The 21,815-nt window shown below is 36.3% G+C and overlaps 1 long non-coding RNA gene across 1 annotated transcript; it reads right to left on the bottom strand.

The window, feature by feature from the left end:
- Positions 1–15,572: 15,572 nt before the first annotated feature.
- On the bottom strand, positions 15,573–21,425 carry LOC123549736 (uncharacterized). Its single transcript, XR_008370616.1, has 3 exons — positions 20,155–21,425; positions 18,275–18,526; positions 15,573–17,081 (listed from the first exon to the last, which is right to left on the bottom strand). It is a non-coding gene; the product is annotated as an uncharacterized LOC123549736 (long non-coding RNA).
- Positions 21,426–21,815: the final 390 nt, after the last annotated feature.

Genomic DNA, 21,815 nt, shown 5'->3' with positions numbered 1-21,815 from the left:
TTTCTTGAGCTTCCTACAGTTGTTGTTGTTTGTTGATCCAGTTGTTGTTTAAAGTTATTTATGTTAATTCCCACCATGACAAGGGTCAGCCAAAATAGCAATAACTTTTCCAACATATTAATGGAAAAAAGAAACTAATTTTTTACTGTGCTTCATTGACTTTTTGGAAATCCATAGAAATCCTTTAATACAAAGACTGGATGCCTAGCAATAATAGAGTATCAGCTTTATTGCCTTGGCCAGAAAGCATTAAGACCATCCCTCTAGATTATTGAATAATAAAAAAACATAACGTGTATTGCATATATCATGAAAAAGGACAGAAGTTTCTGGTAGAGAAAGTAAAATATGGAGAAAACTTGATAGATAAAAGAACTGCGAACACTTGGCACAGTAAAGCTGAAGTTATTTTAGACTTTCGCAGTTTGTTGGATGACCCTTGTGAATTATGTCTGCCCCAAGAAGAATTCTGGGGAGACATATTGTTTTTCCGCCCGAGTTGTCTGTCTGTCTGTCTGTCTGTCAATCTGTCTGTGCCCATAAAATGAGAGTTAAGTGACTATAAAGCAATGGATAAATGTAAAATCTTTTGTTCATTCCAGATTTGGCTTAAATGGTTAAAAGAACAATAGAGAGAACAATAAGATAGTCACATAAAAGCAGTTTTTGAGAACGTCTGTCTGACTGTCTGTCGGTCACAAATCATGTCTAAGCCCGTCCGCTTAGCTCAGTAGGTAGAGCGTTGGTCTACGGACCGCGGGGTCGTGAGTTCGATCCTCAGGAGGGGCGTATGTTCTCCGTGACTATTTGATAAACAACATTGTGTCTGAAATCATTAGTCCTCCACCTCTGATTCATGTGGGGAAGTTGGCAGTTACTTGTGGAGAACAGGCTTGTACTGGTACAGAATCCAGGAACACTGGTTAGGTTAACTGCCCACCGTTACATGACTGAAATACTGTTGAAAAACGGCATTAAACCCAAAACAAACAAACAAAACAAATCATGTCTGGGCTGTATCTTTTAAACCCCTTGAAGGATTTCCAAAAAACTTAGCATAAATTATCACTGTATTCAGGTGATATGCAGAACACATGTTCCAGCCACCTACCCTCAATGTCAAGATCGCAGGCAAGGGTCAAAAGTCATTGGGCTGTATCTTTTAAACCCCTTGAAGGATTTTAAATAACTTTGCATATTAAAATAATTGTCACTGTTACAAATCATGAAGGCTGGGGGAGACATACGTTTTTGTTACAAAAACCCTTTGAGTAAGGTTTGGCTTTGCCATCTGTCCAGCTGTTTTATTTGAAAGCACTGAAAATAGTCAAGGGTGCTGTCTTGTGGACATCATTTCCCATATTTAAATTCATGTGTTATTGTACCCCCCGACAACAAAGTTGTAAGGGGGGGTATACTGGTTTCAGGTTGTCTGTCTGTCTGTGCATCCGTCTGTCTGTCCGTCCGTAGACACAATCTTGTGTGCACCATCTCTCCCCATCCCCTTGACACAATTTAATGAAACTTCACATAAGTGATCAGTAACAACAGTAGTTGTGCATGGGCATGTTAGGTTTTTCAGAAAAAAAAACTGCAGAGTTATGGGACTTTGTTTTCTGTTACTATACAATATACATAGACACAATATTATGCGCACCATCTCTCCTCATCCACTTGACACAATTTAATGAAACTTCACACAAGTGATCAGTAACAACAGTAGTTGTGCATGAGGCTTGGTAGGTTGTTTTTTTTTTTCAGAAAAAAAATTTGCAGAGTTACGGGACTTTGTTTTTTGTTACTAAATTATATACATAGACAATCTTGTGCACGCCATCTCTCCTCATCCCCTTGACACAATTTAATGAAACTTCACACAAGTGATCAGTAACAACAGTAGTTGTGCATGGGGCATGTTAGGTTCTTTCAACGACAAAAATTGCAGAGTTATGGGACTTTGTTTCTTGTTAACATACTATGTACATACAGTCTGCATATGCAGTCTTGTGCGCGCCTAATCTTCCGAACCCTTGCACACAATTTAATGAAACTTCACACAAGTGATCAGTACCAACCCTAGTTGTGCATGGTGCATGTTACATTCTTTTAGATAAATATTCTGCATAGTTATGGGACTTTGTTTTTTGTTACTATAATGTATACATACAGTCTATATACATACAGACCACATAATTATGCAATTTTGTGTGCGACAAATTGCAATGTACTGTGTCAGTGCATGCGGGGGGTACATTCATCACCTTTAGTGATAGCTCTAGTTACTTAAGTCTGTAGATTGAAACTTCACAACGTCTTTGGGGTCAGTACGTAAAAACACTGGACCAATGCTAACTCTTGACTTTTATTTTTTATCCGAGTTTTGTTCCTTTGTGTAGTTAGTTCAATATGAAGTTTTTTTATGCAACTATTTTACTTATGGAAAATTGAAGCCTGGAATTATTGTCAGTGGTTAATTCTCTCAACAATATATAACAGTAAAACTAATAACACTTTAAATTAGAATAAGTATGTGTCTTTATACTGGTTTCATAAACACTAATGAATGCGTCAGTGTTCAGAATTTTCCTTCCATGTTGGTGAACCTGGTCTGGGATTCACGAATTATTCCAAGACTTGAAGTTCAAAAATGTTCTTGACATTGACCAATGAACAAATTTTAGTTTATTGTTGACAACTACACCAGTTGCTTTTAGCTCACCTGAGCCAAAGGCTCAAGGTGAGCTTTTGTGACTGGTTGTTGTCCGTTGTCAGTCGTCAGTCAGTCAACAATTTCTAAAAAAATCTTCTTCTCCAAAGCCACTGGGTAGATTTACTTCAAACTTCACAGGAATGTTCCTTGGGTGAAGCTCTACCAAACTTTTTCAAAGAATTGAATTCCATGCAGAACTCTTGTTGCCATGGCAACCAAATGGAAAAACCACAAGGCCTACAGTCTTGATATATGGTACATGTATGTAGCTTCATGTAGTGGTCCTCTACCAAAATTGTTCAAATTATTCCCCTGGGGTCAAAAATGGCCCCGCCCTGGGGTCACTATTTTTACATTGACTTGTTTAGGGAAGTCATCAAAACTCTTCTCCTCCAAGACCAAATTAACGAGAAGCTTGATTGGTTTGTTGCATCATCTAATAGTCCTCTGTAAAAATTGTTCAGATGTGAAATTTGGTCCCCGCCCAGGTTTTCCAAAATGTTACATTGACTTACATACCAGGGGAAAGCTTTAATTTGAGGCACATCCTTTAAATTTGGACCATGTCTAAAGTTTTGTATAGTGAAATGAACTTTGACCTTTACCATGACCTACTAACCTACTTTTCTTTTTTTTAAGTTACAGCCTTCAAATTTGGACCACATTTACATTTTTGCATATTTAAATGAACTTTGACCTTTTTTTCTTTACCATGACCCAATGACCTACTTTTCTTTTTTTTGAGCTATACAGCCTTCAGATTTGGACCACATGTACACCTTTGCAGACTGAATTGAACTTTCAGGGTGGCCACCGACTCTGGAAATAGGGAAAACAGGGAAAAAGGCTAAAAAAAATTCCCTGCATGGAAAATTCAGGGAATTTGAAAATTTTGAAAAAATCGGGGAATTATCAGGGAATTGTTCAAAAATTGAAAGAAAAAATTTAAAAGACTGTATAACTATGTTTTGGCTACTGGTGGTTTCTCTTCTTCATAATAGTTACATTTATTTTATATAATACAGAATACTATACTTAGCAAATGCACTCACTGTTTGATGATTCTAAAACTGTTATGATTCTAAAACTGTTATTCATCAACTATAAGAGATATGTTACTAATACATTGTACTTTGAAAGCAAGCAGAAGTTGTTACTCAACTAAAAGCTAATATGAATTGTCAGTACATTACTGACATTAACAAAATGTATACCAACATTTGAATCATGCATTAGAAGTACCTGTGTATTGGTAGTAGTTGCTTGTTAAGACTTTTGCTAGTTATTAACAAACATTAACATTAGTCTCGAATAGCATAATTATGAAATGTATTTTTAAAACCATAAAATTAGCAACTTCATGAGAAAACCCTTTGGCTTTGGAACCAGTAATGGAATCAAGACTAGCCTGTACATTCTGTGTAGTCTGTTCAGGATCCATGTTGTTTGTTTGTGCACATTAGATGTAACAGCCATAGGTCTATACATTTAAAATGAACAGGATGGTTCCTGATCAGAGTACAGGCTTTTTTAATCCATACTGGCCATAAAGTCATGCTTGTGTCTCATGTCATGATGACTTGAGTTTTAAACTCAGTTTACCAGAAAGATGAAATTGTTGTTATGAATGCGAGGAGTAGTTGACAGTTGTATGCTAATTTAGTGGACTAATTCATTTTCGAAGAAACTTTTATGTCAAGTCTTGAAGACCATTTGTCTAGATTTAATATTTTTCTTTTTAAGTTAAAAGTTAAAACTGCAGGAAAAGTTATTTCCCACTGCCTCGTATTAGAAGCTAAAGTGCTGGATTGTTTATGTGTATACGTAACATCCTGTTTTGATTTACATAGTTGTACTAACATTAATGGTATTTTAAATTCAAAGTGAAAACTGCAGTTACTGGTAGTTTTGTCAACTAACATTAATAGTGTTTTAAATTCAAAGTGAAAACTGCAGTTACTGGTAGTTTTGTGAGTATAGCTTGTTAGAAACATGAATGGCTAGAATGTTTGTGATGTAGAACATTGATAATGTTTTGAAAGTTATATATTTGTAAAGCTTAAAGGCTTATTTGTAACCTTCTGCTTTAATATGTTGTATGATTATAAAGATTATGAAGATTGTAGTGTCTTTGTGGCATTGTAAAGGAGAATGTTAAAAATCAGGCTCAGTTCATTTACATTAACACATGGTAATTTGAATAATCAATGTTATAGGCAATTAAAGACACTGAAATTAGTATCAATAGATGGTATGTACATATATGAGAAATGTAAGTCATTGCTGCTGAAGTATTGTAGTTTTCTTTTTTGAACTGTTTTGAGTTGTTACTTACCATGCTTATTGCTCTTACGAGAATTGCTAAATGAGATCTTAAAAATTTCTATATAATTGATTATTTAAACAGGATTCTGAAAATAAAATAATTTAAAAAATAATTTTCAAAAAATAATAATAAATAAATAAAATTTCATATGTATATAAAATAGATGTAAAATAAACAAGTTTATTGGTGGAGAAGGTATGGCTAGAAGGGGGGATGGAGGCCATAATATTACTACATTTATATTCACAATTGTTGCTACCCCGAACAAAGTATCAGGGAAATTGACTATCCTGTCAGGGAAAATTCAGGGAATTATCAGGGAAATTTACTTTAGATTTTTGGTGGCCACCCTGACTTTGACGTTTGTTGACCTTAAATCTTGAACTTGAATAACCTATATTTCCACCCCCCTCCAGTCACAAATTCATCAAACGGGCCCATTGTGTTCTTTCGAACACAGAGCCACGAGACAGGTGAGCGATTTAGGACCATCATGGCCTCTTGTTAGCTCATCTGAGCATCTGCACCCTCAATGTAAATACCCTTATTTTTCCATCTATATTTATCAACATGTGAGGTACCAGCTTCAGAAGAGCCAGTAACTCTGAGATTGTAAACTTCAGTCTATTTCTTTTATATTCAGCAATCAGCCTACCAACAGACCATGCCCTGTTTGTGGAGTCTGTTTCCCAAAAGAATTGCTAGAGTTGCATGCATCATCATGTGGCGAGGACAGGTCAGCACAAGTGGACAAGGACTCTTTTGTAAGGTATGTTTTCAGCTCACGTGAGCAGAAATCTTCAGAAATCTTCTCTGAAACAACACACAGACTAATTCTTTGATATTTGACTGAATTATCTCCCTTTTTGTACTAAGAAAAACCATGGTTTACCTTGTTAAAGTTTTACAAGCAACTTTATAACTTGATTGACTACCAAAGTTTAATATGGACACTTCTATTGGCAAAATCAAGTCTTTTTGTCTGTACCTTCATGGCCGTGGGTTTTGATAATTGGTTTGTAGCATTGCCTGATCAGACCTCTACCAAGACTGTTCAAATTATGCCCCTTGGTTAGAAGATAGTCCAACCGGATCACTTGTTGCAAGAAGCCCACATAACTAGTATTGTTATGGACCCTCATAGTTAGTCTGAAAAAGAGATGACCTTGATTTAAAGATTATTAAAGTGTACACGTAACTTGTGTTATTGACCGTGTCATTCAGAGCTTTGAGACTCAGGTGAGCTATACAGGGTCATCATGGCCCTCTTGTTTAACTGTTATCGTAAGATCATTGTCATAGAAGAGATATTAAACTTAGAATCATATAGGATGGAAATATTTTGATTTTATGTTTTCTGTTGAATTACAGTTAAATTCTTATTTTGAAAGACACAATATTGAAACAACAAATAACAAAAAAAAAAAAAATATCTGATTAAAAAATAGTGATAAAAATGTTAAAAAGAAAAACTGAAAGTCATTCTAACAGTAATCCTTTCTTTTTTTAAAGAACTTTGGAGGAAGAACTCGAGTGTATCAGGGGCCTCCGTGGCCGAGTGGTTAAGGTCGCTGACTTCAAATCACTTGCCCCTCATCGATGTGGGTTCGAGCCTCACTTGGGGCGTAGAATTCTTCATGTGAGGAAGCTATCCAGCTGGCTTACGGAAGGTCGGTGGTTCTACCCAGGTGCCCGCTCCTGATGAAATAATGCACGGAGGGGCACCTGGGGTCTTCCTCCACCATCAAAGCTGGAAAGTCGCCATGTGACCTGAATTGTGTCGGAGCGACGTTAAACCCAACTAAATCAAATCAAAAATTGAGTGTATCAATTTGAAACTAGCAAAATGTCCAGACAATTGGAATGTTCGAATTATAAGGCGTCTGTTCCTGCAGACAGCATTAGAAGAACTCTTTGCAGCCACAGACGAGGATTGGGGAAAACCACTCAAAGTGACTTTCATTGGAGAAGAGGGAGTTGATGCAGGGGGACTAAGCAGAGAATTTTTCACAATTCTCTTCAATAAAACCAAAACGTTTAATAGGGGCACATTTCATCTTGATGCCGAACTTTTGTCAAATAAAGAATATCTTATTATGGGGAGGGCAACAGCAGTTGCCCTTATTAATGGGCACTCAGGACCCAGGTGCTTTAACCGACTAATAGCTGAATACATCACAAGTGGGGGGGAACCTGACTTTGAAAATCTGTCCGATGAATGCATCCAGAGGTCTGATGTTGAAACAGCTGTACGTGAAGTAAGTTTATTTCTGTCAACTTCTACCAGACAAGACTTAATTATTTTCAGGTCAAAATGCCAGAAATCGAGGACAGGGAATCATGAAATAAAATATACAATATAATACACATATAGCTGATAAAAGCAAATGCTTTAAACTGCAGTCATGAAAATTTCATTCAAGGTACTTCATGACAATCTCTACAAGACCTATTCATATTCAGGACAATTGTTCATACGTCAAGGTCAGACATGTGAACACCTAATTTAACCACAATCATCAAATGGTGTGATGTGTTCTTTTGAACACATAAAAGAACACAGAAGAAAACAACCATTTAATACATACAACATTCTTCCTTGTTATTACATTATTTTCATGATAAATTGAAAACACAATAATAAGATAAGTCTTTCAGTCATTAAAATTACTAACAGATGGATACTCGTACAAATACAGACTTGCCAGTTAAATCGGTTATATGTATTTGAAAAGTTTCTGAATAGCTCTGTATATTTTTTTTCAGTTAGAAAATGCTAATGCAGGGGAACTTAGTACATTAGTAGATCAGTATTCTGATCTACTAGGATCTACTGGATTTTGTAAGGTGTTGTCAGAATCTACCAGAAAAGAGGCTATCACTGCCTTGAAGACACATTATTCCTTTTACCAAATGATGGGTCCCTTGTTGCAGTATATGGAGGGTAAGTCTTCATTTAGTTCATCCTGTTTTTATGCTCACTGAAGGTGAAGCATATAGTTGCCGCTTCGACCGTCGTCCCGCAAATTCTTGTCCGCTCTATTTCTCAGCAACTACTGGTTGGAATTAACAAAACTTTATGGGAAGCTTCGTTACTAAGAGGAGATGCGCATATTATCAGCATGTTCCAGTACGATGATGTTTCACAGATTTATGGCCCTTTCATTTCTTCCCCTTAATAGTATATACATATATATAGTGCTATTCTTGTCTGCGCTATTTGTCAGCAACTATTGGCTTGAATTCAACAAAACTTTATGGGAAGCTTCATTACCAAGAGGAGATGTGCATATTATCAGCATGTTCCGGTCTGATGATTTTTCACAGATTTATGGCCCTTTGAATTTTTCAGCTATATTTCAATTTATAAAAGTTATCAATATGTATAATTTCAAAACAACACAACAACAATTCCCCAACTGACTTCCCCCCCCCCCCTTGCACCCCCTGCCCCCTATTTTTTATCTATATTTCAATATGGACGAGTGAAATTTCAAAATAACACATCCCCAACATCCCGACTCCCTGACCCCTCCCCCACACCCCCAGACAACAGTATGCTTCTTGGAGCATCCATCGGTTTAACGGATTCTTTGTTTTTCTACTTTTGATCTCGACCCGACTTTGCAAGTCTGTGTTATCTAATGTAAGACACCTTGTTCACATTTCTCAACCAGCAGAATTGTCTCTATTATTCAGCACAAGTGAGAGAAACCTCATACATGCCTTCCCCTTGTTACCAAGTGAATGTGTATTTTCAATAACCTGTGTTTTTCACCTAGATTTTTTACTAACAAAAGTTGTTTTATGGACAAGTACTGAGAAGAGTCGAGCCTATTGACAGCTCTTGTCAATGGTATATTTCAATTTTGTCAACTTTGCATACAGGCCCATTTCCCAAAACAAACCAGAAATCACCAAAAAAAACCTCTACTTCATCAGCTTGTTTATATGAATTTATATTTTAGCAGCAATATTGGCAGTAAAAAGTCCATTTGAAGCCTTAGTGAATGTAGGGAGAAAATAAGTGAAAGCAAGTGAAATTGTTTTATTAAAAGATTTCCTGATTTACTTACAGGATTGAAGCTGCACAGAGTGTTAGGGGTGATCCAACAACACCGTCAGAAGAGCATTGAGTTTTTCTGTAAAGGAAAGTTTCCGATAAGCAGTGAAGTTCAGGATTTTTTTGTGCCTTCTTTTTCCAAAGAAAAAGAGAAGAAAGATGTGGAGGAAGTCGTTGTTTACAATTTCTAAAAATTCCTCAAGAAAGCTGAACATTAGTTACATTGTATATTGATTAATTGCAATTGGGTTGAATTAACCAGTTTCTTTTATGTTACAGTGCAAAAAAAACAAAAAACTTTGGTAATCTTTAATATTTGCTTTTGCAGATGATAATCATAAAACAACATGTTCTTTTTTGTGCTAAAGTGTATCAATTCCTGGTAGTATCCCAATAAGATGATGTCATGATTAAGGCATTGGGTAGCCTTGTTGTCAAGTGTTTAAGGTCATGGACTTGTAATATAATTATGCAACCTCTAACCTCTAGTTTTGTTCCCCGGTACCAACCATGACTATTGAGACACTTGGTGGTTTGTATCGGAGGATGGGAGGAAAAGTGGTGAGGAAACTACCCCCTGTGTATGACTGAATATTTGTCAAAAATGGGCGAAAAAACTGCAAACCAAAAAAAATATTATAAAATAACATGGCAATTTTAAAATTAAAGGCATTTTAGCAGGAAAACTAACTAAAGCAGTTTGAATGGGTATTGTATCTTACAATTCTTCATTTACTTAATTTTACAGGTGGTGCCATTTCTACACCTTGGATTAGTGTTGAGGAGACTGATGTTGTGGAACAGAATGTAGTAATAAATATGGGGCATGTATTGCAGGCCCTTGTTGGAAGTTCAAACATTCCAAGAAATTTGGAATCTGGAGTTATAGAGTTTGATCACAGTTCCAGTAATTTACCGAGTGCCAACACATGTGCACCTTCAATAACATTGTCAAAAACCAGTGAATTACAAGACTACAATAAGTTTGAGATGTACTTTATGTTTATTATCGTGGGAGCTCCAGGCTTTGGAAAGGCTTAGCTATTGCGCTGCATAGATATTGAAGTGTCCATATCCTTGAGATATTAAATAAAGTTTTGCTTAACATCTCATGCCGATTGTTGATTGTATTTACAGCTCTTTTTCAGAGAATTATGCGTAAGGCTGTCAGTAAAGCATTACAATAAGAATATTATTAAAACTTCGTCAGGGATCTTGTATTCAACTTGAATGGTTTATAGCTCGCCTATTGAGTATTCAAGAATAAGGAGAGCATATTCTGTCAACCGAGCATCGGCGTTATTTCCCCCTTACGGACTGAAAAACTTTAACCTGACCAATATCTCAAACACTATCAAAGCTTTTCTCTTGAAACCTTGCATATGTATTCAGAGTGATTGTCAGAGGTCACTGATCAAGAGCAATAAATCTTTCTGGAAGTTTGACTGAATTATCTCCCTTTTTAGCTCGACTATACAAAGTATAAGGAGAGCTATCCTACTCGCCCCGGCGTCGGCGTCTTTCTGCATCCCCACCTTGGTTAAAGTTTTGGTGCACTTTCTCTTTTTAGCTCACCTGTGACATAGTGACAGGATGAGCTTTTGTGATCACCCTTCGTCCGTCCACAATTTCTTGTCTGCAGGATAGTGGTTTCATTTATGATTTTATTTTAACCAAACTGGCACACAACTTGTATCCCCATAAGATCTTGGTTCCTTTCTTGAACCGGCCAGATCCCATTATGGTTTCCAGAGTTATGGCCCCTGAAAGGGCCAAAATTAGCTATTTTGACCTTGTCTGCACAATAGCAGCTTCATTTATGATTTGATTTTAACCAAACTTGCACACAACTTATATCACCACAAGATCTTGGTTCCTTTCTTGAACTGGCCAGATTCCTTTATAGGTTCCAGAGTTATGGCCCCTGATAGGGCCAGAATTAGCTATTTTGACCTTGTCTGCACAATAACAGCTTCATTTATGATGTGAATTTAATCAAACTTGCACAAAACTTGTGTCACCATAAGATCTCGGGTTCTTTTTTGAACCGGCCAGATCCCATAATAGGTTTCAGAGTTATGGCCCCTGAAAGGGCCAAAATTAGCTATTTTGACCTAGTCTGCACAATAGCAACTTCCTTTATGATTTTATTTTAACCAAACTTGCACGAAACTTGTATCACCATAAGATCTTGGTTCCTTTCTTGAACTGGCCAGATTCCATTATGGGTTGCAGAGTTATGGCCCCTGATAGGGCCAGAATTAGCTATTTTGACCTTGTCTGCACAATAGCAGCTTCATTTATGATTTGAATTTAATCAAACTTGTACAAAACTTGTGTCACCATAAGATCTTGGTTCCTTTTTTTAACCGGCCAGATCCCATAATTTGGGTTAGGGTTATGGCCCCTGAAAGGGCCAGAATTAGCTATTTTGACCTTGTCAGCACAATAGCAGCTTCATTTACAATTTGATTTTAACCACACTTGCACACAACTTGTATCACCATAAGATCTCGATTCCTTTTTATATGCCTGAAGGGATATATAATGTTATCGCCTCGGTGTCCGTCTGTCTGTTGGTCAGCAATTTCCCTTCTACTCTGTAACTCTTGAATCCCTTGAAGGATTCCGAAGAAACCTGTCGCAAATGTTCACCTCATTGAAACCATGTGCAGAGCGCATGTTTTGTATGGCTCACTTCAAGGTCAAGGTCATGCTTAGGGGTCAAAGGTCATATGACTTTGTTTTGTGTATATTGCTCTGCATTTGCGTTGCATTGCAGTGCTCTTGTTTTTATTTGGCAGATCCTTCTTTTGTTCACTTACAATAATTTTTTTGAATTACTTCCCTTTTATGTTACTATAAATAGCTTTTGTAACTTTTTTAGCTCACCTGTCACATAGTGACATGGTGAGCTTTTGTGATCACGCAGCGTCCGTCGTCTGTGCGTTCGTCCGTGCGTTCGTCCGTGCGTCCGTAAACTTTTGCTTGTGACCTTTGTGGGATCTTTATGAAAGTTGGTCAGAATGTTCATCTTGATGATATCTAGGTCAAGTTCGAAACTGGGTCACGTGCCATCAAAAACTAGGTCAGTAGGTCTAAAAATAGAAAAACCTTGTGACCTCTCTAGAGGCCATATATTTCACAAGATCTTCATGAAAATTGGTCAGAATGTTCACCTTGATGATATCTAGGTCAAGTTCGAAACTGGGTCACGTGCCGTCAAAAACTAGGTCAGTAGGTCTAAAAATAGAAAAACCTTGTGACCTCTCTAGAGGCCATATATTTCACAAGATCTTCATGAAAATTGGTCAGAATGTTCACCTTGATGATATCTAGGTCAAGTTCGAAACTGGGTCACGTGCCATCAAAAACTAGGTCAGTAGGTCAAATAATAGAAAAACCTTGTGACCTCTCTGAAGGCCATATTTTTCATGGGATCTGTATGAAAGTTGGTCTGAATGTTCATCTTGATGATATCTAGGTCAAGTTCGAAACTGGGTCACGTGCGGTCAAAAACTAGGTCAGTATGTCTAAAAATAGAATAACCTTGTGACCTCTCTAGAGGCCATATTTTTCATGAGATCTTCATAAAAATTGGTCAGAACGTTCACCTTGATGATATCTAGGTCAAGTTCGAAAGTGGGTCACATGCCCTCAAAAACTAGGTCAGTAGGTCAAATAATAGAAAAACCTTGTGACCTCTCTAGAGGCTATATTTTTCATGGGATCTGTATGAAAGTTGGTCTGAATGTTCATCTTGATAATATCTAGGTCAAGTTCGAAAGTGGGTCACATGCTATCAAAAACTAGGTCAGTAGGTCAAATAATAGAAAAACCTTGTGACCTCTCTAAAGGCCATATTTTTCATGGGATCTGTATGAAAGTTAGTCTGAATGTTCATCTTGATGATATCTAGGTCAAGTTTGAAACAGGGTCATGTACGGTCAAAAACTAGGTCAGTAGGTCTAAAAATAGAAAAACCTTGTGACATCTCTAGAGGCCATATTTATAAATGGATCTTCATGAAAATTGGTCAGAATGTTCATCTTGATGATATCTAGGTCAAATTCGAAAGTGGGTCACGTGCCTTCAAAAAGTAGGTCAGTAGGTCAAATAATGAAAAAACGTTGTGACCTCTCTGGAGGCCATAATTTTCATGGGATCTGTATGAAAGTTGGTCTGAATGTTTATCAACTGGGTCATGTGGGAAGAGGTGAGCGATTCAGGACCATCATGGTCCTCTTGTTATTATTAGCTGTAGGGAAAAACCGAGACCACTTTTCTGTGGTACAACATGGATGGTACCTCCAATTTTTAGGTGTATTTTGACTTATCTGTACCTCTAAGAAAATTTCAACTATATTTTCTCATGATTCTTTTGATTGATCTTGATTATAATATTTTGACCTTCTTGTCCTTAAGTGCAATGATAACAGGTGAGCGATATAGGGCCATTATGGCCCTCTTGTTTCAACTTATCTCTGTAATTACTTGATGGATTTGATTCAAACTTGAAATACTTATTCCTCATCATCATCTGACATAAGGTGCATAACTCTGGCACCAATATTTCATGAATTATCCCCCTTTTTCACTTAGATTTTCAGGTTAAAGTTTTGATGCACTTTCACTCTATCTCTGTTATTACTAAATGGATTTGATTCAAACTTAAAATAGTTGTTCAACATGATCACCCACATCATATGACACAAGGTGCATAACTCTGGCACCATTTTTTCATGAATTATTCCCCCTTTTTACTTAGAATTTCAGGTTAAAGTTTTGATGCACTTTCACTCTACCTCTGTTATTACTGAATGGATTTGATTCAAACTTAAAATAGTTGTTCAGCATCATCACCCACATCATATGACACAAGATGCATAACTCTGGCACAAATTTTCATGAATTATTCCCCTTTTTACTTAGAATTTCAGGTAAAAGTTTTATGCACTTTCACTCTATCTCTGTTATTACTGAATGGATCTGATTCAAACTTAAACAATTGTTCAACATCATTACCCTTATCATATGATACAAGGTGCATAACTCTGGGACCAATTTTTCATGAATTATTTCCCTTTTTTACTTAGAATTTTAGGTTAAAGTTTTGATGCACTTTCACCCTATCTCTGTTATTACTGAATGGATTTGATTCAAACTTAAAATAGTTGTTCATCATCATTACCCTTATCATGTGATATAAGGTGCATAACTCTGGGATCAATTTTTCATGAATTATTTCCCTTTTTTACTTAGAATTTCAGGTTAAAGTTTTATGCACTTTCACTCTATCTCTGTTATTACTGAATGGATCTGATTCAAACTTTAACAATTGTTCAACATCATTACCCTTATCATATGATACAAGATGCATAACTCTGGGACCAATTTTTCATGAATTATTTCCCCTTTTTACTTAGAATTTTAGGTTAGTTTTGATGCACTTTCACTCAGTCACTGTTATTATTGAATGGATTAGATTCAAACTTAAAATAGTTGTTCAACATCATCACCCTAACTATATGACACAAGCTGCATAACTCTGGCACCAATATTTAATGAATTATGCCCCTTTTTGCTGAGGATATACTTATATAGTGTTTTGATACATTTTATCTTTACCTCTTATTACTTTAAGCTGATATTTTTGACACAGACTCAGGCTATTGTGCAATATCTTCATCCACAATTGGAGTCATTAAACACTCCAGTGACAGCTCTAGTTTCCCCAGATGTGCCCAGTTTCACTATCCAGCATCGAAATAGTCGAGCGCGCTGTCTCCTGTGACAGCTCTTGTTGGACTTTGTTGCAATTTTCTGTTCAATTTCATAACTGTTAAATTGATAAAGATATTTAACTGAAACTTCACAGATGTCTTCACTGTCATTATGTAAAATTGTTGGCTAAAGGTGTCATATAATTTATTCAGTTTTGCCAGTTTTAGCTCCACTATTTGGAGAAAAAGGGTGCTATCACGTCAGCTTTCCTGGTTAAAGTTTTTCAGTAACCTTTGTTTTTCTGTCATATCTCTGTGACTTTTGCATACATCTTACTGTGACTTTACAAGTTATACATGTATGCAGTGACTGTGCCCATTATACCAAAGGTCAAGGTCACCAAGGTGTTGTACTTGTTTGTTTTAAGGTTAAGGTTTTTCAGTACCCTTTGTTTATCTGTCAAATGTCTGTTACTATTATTTATATCTTACTGTGACTTTAAATACATGTAAATATTGGCAACCATGCAGGTTAGGAAAAGTTATGGTTCTTTGACACTACACACCCTCTCAGTGTGTTCTATCATTGTGTGCAGTTAAAAGTTTACATCTTCCATACTTTTCAAGTTATGCTCAGGACTAGAAAACGTGACAGACAGACGGATGACAGAGAAGTAAACCCTATATATTGCAGCTACTCCGTAGCAGGCGACACAACAAGGCTATGATGGACTAAAAAGGAAGTTTCCGTATTTTAATTGTCACTTTATTTCCACAAAAATACATAAATGTTTTATTTAATTCTCAGACCCTGTTGAACATATTTTTTATTGAAAGTGCCTATGAACAAAAATTAATTCAAAAGTTTAGGTCAAGATATAGTTCACCATTTATTGAGCAGAAACTGATTTTAAATTTCAGGTCACTGTGACCGAGATACCGAAATATTGACAAAAGTCATCTTTACATTATGACCAATATATTTGATTTCTAGGTGAAACAGTTCATGAGTTTCTAGCAGAAACTGATTTTAACCCTTATCATGCTGGACACGGTTGATTCTGCCTTTGCGACCAGTGTAGATCATGATCAGCCTGCACATCTGTGCAGTCTGATCATGAACTGCACTGTTCGTCATTCAGTCAGTATCCTTTTGGTATGCACCCCTTTTAACATTTAATGGTACTGTCCAAACTGAAAAACGGACAAGTTCATTATATAAATTTAGCAGGGTAAGGGTTAAATTTCAGATCACTGTGCCCTTGACCTTTGACCTAAATACAGAAAGTGGTCAACTAAACATCATGACCAACAAACCTAAGAACTTTCACTGTTCTAAGTGAAATAATAATTTTGGTGACCTTGACCTTTGACCTAGTGACCTCAGTCTCAGTTAGGACCAAATAGGGCACTGGGGATCATTGTGGCACAGTTTCATCAAAATTCACTCAGTAGTTTCATAGGAGATGCGATAACAAAATTTTATCAAAAATTTAAGTTAAGGGTCACTGTGACCTTGACCTTTAACATAGTGACCTCATTTTCAGTTAAGACCAACTAGGGAAATGGGGGATCATTTTGGCTAAGTTTGATTAAAATCCACCCATTTGTTTCAGAGGAGATGTGATAACAATTTTTCCAAAAATTTAACTGAAGGTCACTGTGACCTTGACCTTTGAGCTACTGATCTCATTTTGAGTAAGGATCATTGTGACCAAGTTTCATTGAAATCCACTCAGTAGTTTCAAAGTAGGTGCAAAGTTGAAGGTCACTGTGACCTTGAACTTTGACCTAGTGACCTCATTCTCAGTTAGGACCAACTAAGGCACAGGGGGATCATTTAGGCCAAGTTTTGTCAAAATCCACATGGTGGATTCAGAGGAGATGCAATAACAAGAATTGTTAACGGAAGGACGGAGTGACGGACGCATGGACCACGGATGAAAAGCGATTTGACTAACCCACCATCTGGTACATTGTAGATGGTGGACTAAAAATGCAAAAAAGTAGTTTTCTTCACTTTTTGTATTTTCCTTGCACCTTTTTTCTAAAATATAGTTATAAGTTATTGATAGTCCAATATTTCAATATTTCTTGGTAGATATCAACACCAAAATTGTTCGAGTCTTTCTGAAGTATATGTTGTAACTGTTGTTTTTGATTTTCTGTGATTTCCATGCTGTCTGGAACAACTACTGATTCTGGATGAGTTATTAACGCCCCTGGGTTGTAGTCAATACGATAATCATTTGTACTGTCCTGAAGCAACAAAAATGCATTTGTCATACATTGCGCAATCATTCTATTTAAGTTATACGGAGCTGACAGACACAATAGTCAAACTTGATGTTTGGTTATCATAATTGATATCATAAACAAGAGATCCCAGAGGGATGACAGGGGTCATTAACACATGAAAATGATATTTTAGGAGTTTCAAGGTCGTTGGTTGAATGGTTCACCAGTTACCAGGTATTATGCAGAAACCAATTTTATTTTTCATGTCAGTGTGATTTTGAATTTTGACTATGTATCAATGTTTTCCTGGTGAATGTCTAGTCCCCCCCCCCCCTCACACACACAAATTAGGATCTATGATAAAGTATATATATTTCAGACAGGACTGAAGATTTTGTTTGGTTTCAGACAAGAAGATTTAAAAAGTTTTCACTTAAAAAATGTATTTTTAGCTCCTCTGACCTAGTTGTGCAATTGGACTGGAACCATTTTAACAACTTCGAAAGAGGACCACCCAAGGATCATTCCTGTGAAGTTTGGTCAAAAGCCAATCAATATTAACCAATCATAAGTGTAAAATGTTTATTTTATTTTAACATTTCAAAATATTTATCACCATACATTGTTTTTTTTTTTAAAAAAAAGATACCATAATCTTAATCATTATGACCAATATACTTATGCATTTCTAGATCCTAAGTGAAACAGTATACAAGTAACTGAGCAGAAACTGATTTTAACAGAACTGTGACCTTGACCTTTGCCTAAGTGACCTTAATACATACAGGGATCAACCACACATCATGACCAACAAACCTAAGAACTTTCAAGGTTCTTGGTAAATAGTTCACCAAATATTGAGCAGAAACTGATTTCAAACAGCAAGTCACTGTGACATTGACCTTTGACCTAGTGACCTCATTATCAGTTAGGACCAACTGGGGCAATTAAGGATCATTGTGCCAAGTTTCATTGAAATCCACCAATTGGTTCAGAGGAGATGCGACAACAAAATATTACCTTGACCTTTGACCTATTGATCTAATTCTCAGGGCCAATCAGGGCACTGAGGGATCATTTTGGCCAAGTATGATCAAAATCCGCCCAGTGGTTTAAGAGGAGATGCGATAACAAGAATTGTTTATGGACGGACAGAATGAAGGAATGACCACTTTAACTTCAGAACAAGCTGGTTTAAGTAAATATTTTATCACCTGATCCATACTCGTTGCATGATTACTGGTCAACCAAAGTTGCAAAGGAGTTCTGTTGTTCTCTGTTTTAAGTGGACGCCGCCTCAGTGCTTCAGTAAATCTCTTGTATTCTATAAAGAAACACAAGGTGTAGCAACATTAAATGTGTTTCATTTTGTCGGATCCAGAATACTGTTGTTTTCCATGCTGTAGAATAATGTGTAGTACAAACTTGTAACACTAGCCCACACTTCCCTCCATAACCGTTCAATTCTGAAATAAAAACCCGACAAATGTGGCAAAATAGTTGATGCTTAATATCAAGGTAGACCTTAAAATTATTCCTTTATAAAATAACAACAAAACATTACAGTTGAGCTATCGCCCCTTAGGAATCTCAGACCTGGATAATATTGTCATTCACTTGCCTAAATGTACTAAAGATATGTAAAGTTTCATTAAAATCCTTTAATTAGTAAAGAAAGACAAGTATTGAGGAACGAAGGACAGGTAGACAAGATAACTCCAATATACATATGTACTCCCTCCAAACTTCATCTGGCAGGGGTATAATGCTAGCTGGCTTTCCAAAGCAGTATAAAACACAAATAAACCAAAATATGAATGACAAAATAAATTTTTAGCTTAAAATTTACTTATTAAACTGTGGTGTTGCTTAAGCACTTGTTTTTTCATGTCTTAATAAAAAGTTAATCTATTATGGCTTTCCAGAGAAAACTAGAGCTATCACTAAAGGTGATGAATGTACCCCCCGCATGCACTGACACAGTACATTGCAATTTGACGCACACAAGACTGCATAATTATGTGGACTGTATGTATATAGACTGTATGTATACAGTATAGTAACAAAAAACAAAGTCCCATAACTATGCAGAATATTTATCTAAAAGAATGTAACATGCACCATGCACAACTAGGGTTGGTACTGATCACTTGTGTGAAGTTTCATTAAATTGTGTGCAAGGGTTTGGTAGATTAGGCACACACAAGATTGTATATGCAGACTGTATGTACATAGTATGTTAACAAGAAACAAAGTCCCATAACTCTGCAATTTTTGTCGCTGAAAGAACCTAACATGCCCCATGCACAACTACTGTTGTTACTGATCACTTGTGTGAAGTTTCATTAAATTGTGTCAAGGGGATGAGGAGAGATGGTGCACACAAGAGTGTGTCTATGTATATAGTATAGTAACAAAAAAACAAAGTCCCATAACTCTGCAAATTTTTTTTCTGAAAGAACCTAACATGCCCCATGCACAACTACTGCTGTTACTGATCACTTGTGTGAAGTTTCATTAAATTGTGTCAAGGGGATGAGGAGAGATGGTGCATACAAGATTGTGTCTATGTATATAGTATAGTAACAAAAAAACAAAGTCCCATAACTCTGCAAATTTTTTTTCTAATAGAAACCTAACATGCCCCATGCACAACTACTGTTGTTACTGATCACTTGTGTGAAGTTTCATTAAATTGTGTCAAGGGGATGAGGAGAGATGGTGCACACAAGATTGTGTCTATGTATATAGTACAGTAACAAAAAAACAAAGTCCCATAACTCTGCAAATTTTTTTTCTAAAAGAACCGAACATGCCCCATGCACAACTACTGTTGGTACTGATCACTTGTGTGAAATTTCATTAAATTCTGTCAAGGGGATAAGGAGAGATGGTGCGCACAAGATTGCGTCTACGGGGACGGCCAGACGGACGGACAGACAGACAGACCAACCTGAAACCAGTATACCCACCCTTACAACTTTGTTGTCGGGGGGTACAACCAGTCATGAAATGTAAAAATTAAAGCTAGAAAAATCCAAAAGTTTAGGGATGGATAATAAGTAACATATATACATGTAAGTATGATGCAAACCTTTGATTATGTACAGATCTCCCTGCAATGAATGGTCTATCAACTGATTGTTGATGCTGAAGCATGTACTCTGCCACTAAGACATTTTCACCACCTTTGTCAGACCTGACCCTAGCTGGCTTTCCAAACTTGTTAACAGCCTCTAAAAAGGCACATAGGACAGTTTGTGCACTATTATTATTGCTGACCTTCAAAAATACAGGGAACCTTGAGAAGCCATCCACCCCTCCATGAATAACTAGGTGCCATCTGAAAAACAAGTCCATTTTTAGTTTAATACCTAAACACTACCCTTTTCAGCCTTTCTTGCCAGGAGTTTGTTGAAATAATTATTTTAATAATTGTTTTGTTCCTTACATATGTTTGGAGTGATACATGTACTTCTGCAATAAGTGTGTATAACAGGGTAATTGTTGTTTGTTCATACAGGTTTACCTATGGTAAGAGTTCCTTACCGAATGCATACATAGACAATTTATTACACATCATTCAAGAGTACCAGTAACTCAATATGCCACAGTGCTTGAGGACCACTAACTGAGTATGTTCTTCTCTGTATTCTAGAAGATGTCAGAAATACTCTGCGAAAGAGCACTCCACAAGGATCACACTCTCTTAGAGCATGTCGTACTTCATGTTCCTGTATTTTCAAACCTTTTGAAAGAAGAAGACTTTGAATAGTTCTATATCCAACATTTGGAAAACTGGCAGAGAGCTGTTGAACTTCCAGCTTTATTTCCTCATCAGACAAGTTGCTATAAGTCTGACGGACTGATAGATTATACTCTTCCATTCTTCTTTCAACTGTTCTCTTACTTACATTCAGCAACTCTGAAATGTCTCTAACTTTCAGTCCAGAGTTTATTAGACACTGTAGCATTTGAAATGGAATATCATATTTTCTTCCTTGTTTTACCAACATTTCTATTTCAGTAATGCTGTTTTCAGGCTGTAACTGGACCAAGATCTGAAGTGCTTCATCAACAAACCGTATACAGTTATCAACACAAACAAATCGGGACAACTGTAACAAGTCTGTTAAAACATATTGTAGTTCTGTTGTACTGTTTAGAGTACGTCCATTCTCTATACTCTGAATAACATAGCATATCTTTTGCCTGCAAAGATCTATAATGCTCGACAGCAGCTGTTCTTCAGAGCTGAAACAAAAACTACTGCAATGAGAAAATATTCAAAATATCTTGTTTATTTTAATGCTATTGATTAATTTAAGGCAACCCATTTTAAGACTTCTAATACAATACTAGTTATTTTCTAGTCACTTTCGTAATTTCCGAAACTGGTAACTAGTATTAACTAGAACTGTCACAGGAGTGACTCATACCCCCACCATACGGTCTTGTCACAGAAGAATGGCAACCATAAGGAATCTTAAAAATACTTTGGACTACTTCATCCTGGGCTTCCACATATAAGTAATACTAGTATAATACTAGTAAATATATTAAATCACTAATATTAGAGATACACTAAAAGTGAATACAAAAAAGTTTCTTACCGACCCATGTTACCACGGAAAAATGTTTTTACTTTTTACATAGGACTTATAATAAAAAAGTTAGAAAAATACCTAAAATATTGAAAATCTAAAAATAGGATTTCTAAAAATAGACTTATTCCTGGAATCTAAGGGGAAGAAA

This window comes from Mercenaria mercenaria, chromosome 1 (assembly GCF_021730395.1).
Source record: "Mercenaria mercenaria strain notata chromosome 1, MADL_Memer_1, whole genome shotgun sequence".
NCBI classification, from domain to species: domain Eukaryota; kingdom Metazoa; phylum Mollusca; class Bivalvia; order Venerida; family Veneridae; genus Mercenaria; species Mercenaria mercenaria.
This window is presented reverse-complemented; position numbering and strand designations above follow the sequence as displayed.